Raw genomic sequence first — 10,663 nt, 5'->3', positions numbered from 1 at the left:
TAGGTTAGGAGAACTCTTGATGATTCTGTGGATTGTTTCATAAGGGAGCAGTGTTACAGTAGCGCAATACAATCCCAGTAATGCTCTCTTATTTTGACATTCTGGCAGTCAGCTTGTTGGCTGTCTTGCTGGGAGTTTGATGGAGGGTTAATATCGGTTTGGTCTCTCTGTGTTCAGTGGGCAGACTGGTCTGGGATGTAGTTGCAGTGCAGGGTAGGCAGCAGCCTCAACCAAAAGAGGAGAAAAAAGAAGAGTCACCTCTTTTTTAGAGTTGGAGGTTGTGTAATCTGATTCTGAGGTCAGGACTTCTTGAGAACTTTTGGCAGTCACCAAGGCCAAATTAGCCTGGATGGTCAGCAAATCCCTCCAAATTGTAGGGCTGCCTGCACATTAAGCTGCAATGTCTTGTTTTTTAGTCTTTTGTGTTAAATACAAAAGATGTAACGTGGGTGTAGAGGATTCGAAGTTGTTTAAAGGGACCTTTGACAGAGCTGACAGCTGAGTTATGAAAGTATAGTTATGAGTAATATAACGCATTTTTTTTGCTGCTCAGTAATTAGTTAAGCAATGTAATCTTTTTTTTCAATTAATAATGTCTAATGAGTAATTTATTACAGTTTTAAGTAACTCTTCCAACACTGATGGGGAGATACCACAGGTTAAGCCTACTAGCTATCATCTCTGAAGGTTCTGAATGGTTGGCTATGATTAACAGTGTGGCTAGGGTTAAAAATTATTTCCTTAAACCTCCACTTACCAGTATATTTTTAATGAATGACTAAGTATAATGAGATAGAAATCTATTACAATGACAAACCCAGAGAATTATCCCCAACTTTAAAGCTCTACTGAGCTGTTTTAGCATTGCTCTTGTTAATGGTACATTTACTGTGTGGTTCAGAGATCTCATCAATCGAGACTGTTCTCCTGTAAAGAATCGCCGCATAGGTCATCTGTTTAAACAGCTTATTAGAACCCATAGTTATGTTTTTGTAAGGTGACCTCCAGTGGCCATATTAATTATGACAGGAGCAAAGGAGGAAGTTAGGTGGCGTAGTATATAGAGCGACAGAGTCCAAATGTAGAGGATTTTGGGGTGGATAGATGGGTCTACATAACATAGAACTTTCACACAGGAGAATGCCATTTGTTTCCCATGTGAAATCGATAGTCAGTATTGTTTCTTTCATCAATGACTAATCCACAACATTAACAATGTGTTTATTATTGTAACCATGATGAAAAAAAGTCCTTCAACCTTAAGGTACTTATTTTAACCCAAACCATAATCTTTTCCTAAACCTAACCAAGTAGTTTTAGTGCCTAAACCAAACCAAACTGTGACCTTACCACACCCTTAACTGCATGTTTATTATTGTTACCATGAAGGTCACGGACATCTGTTGCTGGTATGCTCCTATGGGTTGTATCCAAGGGTTATGGATACAAATCACCTATGTGGTCGTTTAGGTTGGAGGACTTGTTGCATCAATCCCATGAGATCCATAAATAACCTCTGATAATCCTACAATGTATTGTCTGTGCAGCACACACAGATAGACTAGCTGGTGAACATCTTTAGCACCTAAAGAGCCATATAATTTTCTCAGGAGTTGATGGATCAAGACCAAATCAGAGCTAAAAGAGAGTGAATATTGGACTTAATCAGGTTGACTCAAACACCACTCCAAATGTGTCATAATGTTTCTCTGTGAGGCCATAAAATGTCAGTATTGTTTTTACAGCTTGTTCTGCTGCCCCAAAGTTGCTAAAAAGAGAAATTAATAAATGCAAATTCAAAAAGCAACATAACAGCAGGTGAAAAGCTTGTTTTTCCTGACCTCCAGAGATTTAACCTCTCATCTTTCTGCAGTGATGTGAAAGTGCACTCAGTATGTCAGTACATCTGTGACATCCCTGTTGGGTTTGGTTACAAGTGAAACAAAGCACACTTCTGACTACACTCGATTGGCTGTGGTTAGAGGTGAAATAGACTCAATACTTTCAACTAGAGAGGTGAAACACTGCTAGTCAGCCTTACATTTTCAGAAAGTTAATTTTAATTTAAAATTACACAGTATCAGTGGAACTGTAAAAGGCATCTCATCCCAAACATTAACATCAGAAAACAGGTGAAATTATTTTGCATATGAAAGAGTCTAAAACAAATTCAGCTAATTCAAAATGTGCCAGGGCTGTAGCTGGTTTAGAGATTAAGGTTACAATTAGTCAAAGTTACCTTATTCAATATGCTATTATGATATTAAGAAACACCATGCTGTAATGATCTAAACCTTTATATTAGTACTACTGACTGCATACCATGTATATCACTCACTTCAGTTTGGGCAGAACTGGCTATGTGGAGTTTGAAAATGTCAGTATTTACTCAGCAGGGAAAGTCTAACTGTAGAATCCAGGGTTTTTAGAACTTTACCCTTAAAATTAGCAAAATGAAGTAATCCCCAATTTTCCAAATTGGTCGAAATATTTTTCTTACTTGCAGCTGGTGACTCCATATGTTTCAGAGGAGACATATGAGTTTGTACACCCTGCAGGTCAACAGAAAGTTAGCAGTAACAAGAACTGTAGTGCAAAAAAAAGAAGGAAAAAGAATGTATTCCACAATCCCTTCATTATTATTATTTAATAATAATAAATAACCATTCCTTTGAAATAATCTCAGTCTGTATTTATGAACAGCCAGCTTTTCTAAAAATGGCACACAGCTTCCTCAGTTGGCCCTGTTCCGTCACACTTGGCTCATTGCAGAGGGTAGAAAAAGGAATCAGAGGTGTCCGGTTTTGGTGAAATATTAGCTGTGAAAGACAGGCCAGTGACCCAGTGGGCAAAGACAAAGATAGAATCGGCTTGGCTCTCTACAAAAGTGAATTATAATATCATCATGGTTTGATTGCTTCATTGTCAACAATACAATAGTTTGTCAATTAGTACCTTTTCTATATACACTAGTGCCTGTTATGACTTATCCTGATTTTAATCATATAATCATATTCATGATATAATACAGAACATAAGAAACCTTGTTATACACAGTTATGGACAGTAACTAAGTACGTTTATTCAAGTACTGTACTTAATCATCAATTTGTAAAATATGATGCATCTGTTTAGATTAAACTACAAAAAAGTATAAAAGTTAGTTTTGATTAGCTCTACCTCGACCAGCTACAACAGTAAAATGCCACTTACACATTACTGCATCAGTAATAATTCAATAATAGACTGCCATTTATAAAATAATAGTATAACACTCACAAGGGCCATTTTTCTTCATTTTGATTACTTTTACTTTGGATACTTGAAGTACATTTTGTCATTTTGCCAATAACACTTCTATACTTTTACTTATGTGACATTTTCAATGCTTGTAATGAAGTATTTTTATATCGCAGTATTGCTACTTTAACTTAACTAAAGGGTCTCAATACTACTACTACTCTGTCACTGGTTATCTATATCCTTGTATGATTCCAACATGATCAGGTTTCTGGTGGTCTGTGCAGGAGTGTCTGACACCTCCACATCACAGAAAGTCTCTTATTATTTCTGTACTGATGTGCAGATGTTATCACAAACACAACACATATTTGGGGATGTTCTGAGCATGTTTTAGGACCCAATGTTTATTTTAGTTCTATTTTTTACTATGTTTTCCCACATAATAAACTTACAATACACACTTTAAACTTGCGTTAAAACCAATGAAGCAGTTTAGATATGTTTACAACACATTAGCTCCGCATTAAAAAATATTTAAAAAATATACTTTATAAATGAACCAATGGCTTCTCATGATATTATGAATAGTGTCCAACAATATTTTCTATAATATCCTTACAGAGAGGGTATCAGTTTGAATCTGTTGCAGGAGGGTCTGAATGGGATTTAGACCAAAATATTGACATTTTCAATCACCAATAGCAGTTCAGAGATGTAGTTCACCTGCAAAATATCACTGAATAAGACGCAAATTGACGCTCTGCAGGCACCACTCACTGCCGCTAATGTTTTGCCATTTAATGAATGTGCTGATTTGTGGCCTGGCTGATAGAGACTTTCCTTGTATTTGCATTGTTGATCTTTTTATGCCTCCCCACTAGTGACAGCCGTGGCCAGAGGCATCATGTTTTCAGGTTGTCCCTCTGTCCGTCTGTACATTCATCCCATTCTCGTGAACATGATATCTCAGGAATGCCTTGAGGGAATTTTTTCAAATTTGGCACAAACGTTCACTAGGACTCAAGGATTAGTTTATTAGATTTTGGTTGTCAAAGGATAAAGGTCAAGGTCACTGTAACCTCACGTTCATCCCATTCTCGTGAACACGATATCTCAGGAACACCTTTAGGGAATTTCTTTAAATTTGGCACCAACGTTCACTTGGACTCAAAGATGAATTGATTAGATTTTGGTGGTCAAAGATCAAAGGTCAACATCACTGTGATCTCATGTGTGTCCCATTCCTGTGAATGCGATATATCAGGACGCCTCGAGGGAATTTCATTATATCTGGCACAAACGTTCATTTGGGCTTAAAGACACTGTGGCCACACAAAACACGTTTTTGGCCATAACTCAAGAATTCATACACTAATTATTATAAAATACATTTAATACATTTTATTCAATTCTTTCAAAGTCTTCACTACATATATTATATGAGTCTGGACAGACATGGATGTAAACTGCAACTTGACTGGCTGGTGGAGGCATACGACTACAAGTAAGTCATTTTTGTTATTGTACTTGTTTGTACATGATTTTGTTTATATAAACTGTTTTATATAAAACTCCAGAACAGCTTTAGTGCATCTTGGCATTGATTCTAAAAGTCTCTGGAATTCTACTGGAAGGATGGAACACCATTCTTCCAAAAGATATTCCCTCATTTAGTGTTTTGATGATGGTGGTGGAGAGAGCTGTCTAACACGTCGGTCAAAAATCTCCCATGGGTGTTCAACTGAGTTGAGATCTGGTGACCTTAAAGGCCATAGCACATGATTCATATTATTTTCATACTCATCAAACCATTAAGTGACCCCTTGTGACCAATGGATGGGGGCATTGTCATCCTGTTTCTGCAATAATTTTTCAGGTTTTTTCTTTAATATGTTACCCATCTGTATGCATGTTTGTATACACTCCCGCAACACTTAGATGGCCCAAGTTCTACTAGTTCTTCCGTACAGATTCCACCAAGACTCTCAATTAGTTGAGCTTTCTTCAATAAACTCTTCCATTTAGGTCATTTCATTGACCTACTTTAAAACCAATGATGATAATTGCACGTGGCAATTCACATGGCAAAGTTTTGTTACACTACCACAGAGACAGAAACATAGAGTGTAGTTGGGGCAGGGGTGAAAAAAAATAGATTTTCTTGAAAGAGAAAATTTTTTTTTGCCTAAATATGTGTGAAATTAATGCTGATTATTAAGCTTTCATCTCAAAGGACACATCTGGGGCAAAAAGGGAGTAGACAATTCTGGGGCTTTCTTCAGAAAAGCATTACAGTGCAGTAAATTTGGTATATGAAGAGATTAATTCACTCACAGCACCCAACATTATTTTTGGTTAAGTACAGGAAACTTTCTTGTAGAAATTATGTATATATACAACTAAGTTGCAACAGAAAACATGTTTTGAAGGAAATTGTTACGAACAACAGGTGAACACAAAGGCAGGACACAGGCTCAGCACTCAGATGAATAAGAGAATGTTCATACTTGTATTGAAGGTTTGATTTGGAAATACTTTATTCAATTGTAGTGACTACAGTAGTCTTAAGTTTTTTATGATTATGTTTAGACACTCATCACACTTGGTTAAGGATAGGGAAAGATTGCGGCCTGGTTTAATAAGGAAACTTTTTTCTTTACTTCCATGCAGAAATTATTTTGAAATGAGGAACTAGAAAATGCCTAAATAATACGATACACATTGTTAAAAAATGTTAAAAGTACAATTTTTTGCTTTTAGTATTTAATAACTAATTGATTTGTGACATTAAATTTCCATAGCAAATTAAAATCAAATCACAAAACAGAAAACAACAGTGTTGTAAAGCAGAGAGCTGCACATACTTGCCAATACTAAATACAAAACACTGTTTTCATGAGGAGGTGGAAGGGAGTGTTTTCTTTATTGAGATGGAAATGCACTTTCTCTGTCTGGAAGACAACCATTTTGCCAAATAAATAAATTACCAACAGGTGCAAAAGGACACATGAAACTATTTTAATGTGAAAGAGAAAGTTTTGTAATAGATTTGATACTCGACTTAGATATGAGGTTTGGTGACTTGATACATGTCCATCTCCAGTTATTGTAGTGTATTAATCAGCAAGGCTACTTAAGTAAAATGGTCTGGGTCTTTAGCAAGAGTACCGTCACTCTGAAATGACAATGGCGACATGGATGAGAGGACATACATTGATTGGTTTCAATAGCAAACATTTATTCCAATCATTTAGACAATGTACAATTGTCAACTACCCTGATCAACGTGCTCTGAATATTCAGTGTGATTGCTAGGTTCAACTGTCTTTAAGCAATCAATACTTTGCTAAATTTGACTGCTACACAAAAAAGTAAGTTTTGAGCCTTTTCTTTTCTTTTTGAACTCAAGTGATGGTAAATCCATTTTTTTTTGTAGCTGCATAGAATTCATACAACTGATTACAGTATCAGAAAACATTTATTATTCATCCAGGGATAAAACAAGAGGTTACACATGCAAAAAGCATCCATTCACAGTTTTACCCATTGGATCTACATTTCTACCCACGTGTCACATTACACTCTTTGATTTCACAGGCCTTTGGGACAGACTATAAATCAGAAAAATCATTTTAAACAATTCCATAGAAATGTTCACTTCATTATCTTTTTTTCTTTATATCCAGTATATATATATTAGATATGTTAGTCTGGGTGAGGGGTGGGAGGTGATGTGGGCCATAGGGAGTTCTGTTATTTGTAAATGTCATCCTAAAGGGAGTAATTACAATGTCAGGGCTTTAATCTAAAGAAAGTAACTTGTATTTTGCACCCTCACATCACTTAAGTTCAACTTTGTAATAATTATTATAATTAGTTTATGTCATACAAGCTTCACATATATCAACATATATCATGTATTATATGTAAAGGGTAAAAATGGAAGCTTTCCTTGATATGTCTACTGTGAATAGGCTGGTATGAAATGATATTGTCAAATAAAAGAGCACTGTAAGATTTCAGGGGGGAGCTGTATTGTATTGCACATGTATCGTAAGAAATCTTCAGTACTGAATTTAGTCCTAAATTGGAATTGAAAATTAGCTCCTGTACTTTTGTACAGTTTTGTGTTTTCTGTAATTTGTCTGTATTTCTCCAAATTTGTAAGTTGGTAGATTTTGTTAACACTGGCTAAAAAGCTGTCAATATAGTAGGCCACATTGATTTGTGTTAGTCTGCAGTCATCAAATCCCATTTGTAGAGCCAAATCAACAATTAATGTGTCCTACTAATAAGTACTCTGTGAATCCTTAGCCTGTTATGTTTTAATCCCATAGAGCTTAATTTTTGTTCAAAAATGATTAAAAACACGTTAATACATATATACACAAAGTCACACCATTGCACTGGGTAACATATGCCTTCATTACCATGAACACCCACAAAACTGTAGTTTATTTTGACTCAATCCCATATACATTGTCCTGCCCAAAATACTCACTAGAGTATCACATGTACTGTAATATTCGGCCACTAAATATAGTCCCCAACCAATACACTAATATCTCCTGGGCTTGGGGCTGAGAGCCAGAGACAGGGTAGGGAAGTCAGAAAGTATTGAGAGATGGACTAAAGTATTGTTGGTTTTGGTCTTTTCTTGGGATTTGTCGACAATAAGAAAATTATAGTCAAAAGAAAACAATAGTGTTACCCTTTAAGGTATTATATAAAATTCTGTTTACTATTGTCCTTGAAGCATTGCATTGGAAAAGATCATTTGGGAGGGGATGTTAATCCTAAAGAAACAACTCTGCTGTGGTGTACTTATGCATTTAAGAATGCGGCCTAAAATGCACCTCAGTACAACAGTGAAGAACAAACTAGCTAGCATATCTGCAGTCACATGAATAACTAACGACACAATCCTAGTTAACTCATGATCAAATTAAACCTTCATTGGATTGAGTTCCACAAATTGTTTTGACATTTTGATATCAGTCAAAACTAGTGTGCCTATACGTAATTATTGTGATGATAGTGTGTACAAGAAACTATTCTGTGCAGTTTAAAACCCAATCCAGCCATTTAAGTGCTTGAAATACTGGAGCAGTCAAAGCCAAACGTTTAAATAAGATAAAAGACTGTGTTAAAATAGTCAATCTACCTGGATTACTTAAAAAAATAAATATTTTCTTTTTGAGAGCTTTTGAGAAAAAAGTTAAGCTATTTGTACATGTTTTTTAAATTTTGTACACATCTCAAATTAATATGATGCAGAGTGAATGACAAAAAAAACAGCCTTTGTAATAACCTGTAGGGGCAACAGTAGTTAGATAAAAAAGATTGTCATATAACTCTCACTATGACACACATAAATAGAAATACATACTGTTCAACTCAAAATAAAAGCCCATTTATAATAAAAATCTTGTGATATGCACTATTGAAAAGTGACCATGCAAATGTTAATCCAGTAAATCATGTACAACATAATGCAGGCTTGCTATACAAATACTGAAAATTGCATCTGATGATTTATATTTGTATGAAAATTCTAGCTTTGGCTAATTTTCTCACATAGTCTGGCAAAAAATATTTTCATATTTTTGGAATGTCTGTATCAAATTTAGTAAGCTTCAGTGGATGCTTATTTAACCACTGAGATACAAATTAATGATATGTGCTATAATGTAAACCAGTGTAAACAATAGATTTTGTCATTCCTCAACTGAGAATCACTATCCTGTATGTACTGTATTATCACCATAAACACCATTAACAAACCAGACAGTTTCTAATAAAACGGACAGCCTCTACTGGCCACTACATAACATTTGATACACTGGGTTAGATTTGGTAGAAAATATGCTGGTTACTTTATGGCACCGAAGGAAAATTACTTAACAGCACAAAATGGGAGAAGGTGCTGTTCTTCTAGTGTATATGGCAGATGGTAAAATGAGTGCTAAACCCAGCAAAGATCATCTGTTACAAGCCAAAGATGCAAACAGGTTTTCATTTGATGATGATACTTATACTGAGGTATTACAATTTGACAGCAATATTGTATAAACTTGTTGAAAAATGCTACACGTAGCTTCTGTAAATGTAGGCTAATGCAAAACAAGTTTGAATTGTGCTACTATGGTGAGCACATTGCTTTGCAGAGCATTCTGCTTCTAAAAAAACTAGGATGTAAAATTAGCTCAAATGTTTCTAAGAGGTTATTAAAGAAACATTTAAAAATTTTGGGAAATATAGCCTATTTGTTTGCTATTTGAAGCAGAGTCAGAAGAGAAGATCAATATCAGTCTCATCCCTGGTGCATGTAGTACAGAAATAGATCCTGGATATGTTTAGCTGTGCTCAGCAGAAAGACTGAAAAAAGGGCAAACTGGTAGCCTCTATCTAACAAAACAAAACAAAACAAAACAAAACAAAACAAAACAAAACAAAACAAAACAAAACAAAACAAAACAAAACAAAACAAAACAAAACAAAACAAAACAAAACAAAAATATCTACTTATGTATCAGGTCTATCCAGCATGAATAAAAACTTGTGGTAAAGTTTTTGCCACTTTTGGATCTTGTTTTGGACCAACAATTTTTGGGCACAACGACTGCAGGCAGCTAGATCTTTGTGCTGAGCTAGACTAAACACATCCCCAACCAATTCTGTCTCTGTAGCAAACACACAGAGATAAAACTGATACAGAGAAGCAAAGTGTTTTTTCCCCCATGCTAAATTGGTGTTTCTAAATGTTCTTTTATTGATGTCCTCAATGCTTCTCAACATAGAAAAATGGGAGGCTCCCGAATACTGTGATGATGCTGTGTTTGGCCACTAGTTTTAATCATTTCAGCTTTAGTGGTTTGGTATGGTGGTTGGCTCTAAATACTAGGACACCCATGAACGTTGGCTGCTATTGCTTTGGAGCCAATCAGGGGCACAAACCATAGGTTCAGCAAATTGGAAACACCTCATTTTTTAAGGTGAGACCATAACAAGTCACCATAGATGCCAAATTCAACCAAAATTGACCGAGAACCTGAAAGGGAATTTAAGCTGCAGATTGTTTCATTAGTTTTTAAAGTTATAATCTTCACCTTCCACTTGCTGTTACTGGTGCATGTAACAGAATTTTAAGTTCAGTCATAGGATTCTTCTTACCAAATGCAGCTTGGGATTTGTAGTTGAGTTATCCCCCCCACGTTTTATGTACATGGGCTTGTAAATTTGACTCTTATCAAAGAATAGATATTTTCTAACACAGTAGTTTGTTTATCTTGTGTGATTTAACTGGGAGCGTTCCATGACAATCCAGCCTTGGAATTGTTCCAACGCCCAGTCACCTAATCATGTCTATGCAAAAAATGTATAGACATGGTTTTATTTCTGAACCCTGGACACCCCTGAA

The sequence above is a fragment of the Xiphias gladius genome, chromosome 5, assembly GCF_016859285.1.
Source record: "Xiphias gladius isolate SHS-SW01 ecotype Sanya breed wild chromosome 5, ASM1685928v1, whole genome shotgun sequence".
Lineage (NCBI taxonomy): Eukaryota > Metazoa > Chordata > Actinopteri > Istiophoriformes > Xiphiidae > Xiphias > Xiphias gladius.
The sequence above is the reverse complement of the archived record's forward strand: the minus strand, read 5'-3'. Positions refer to the sequence as shown.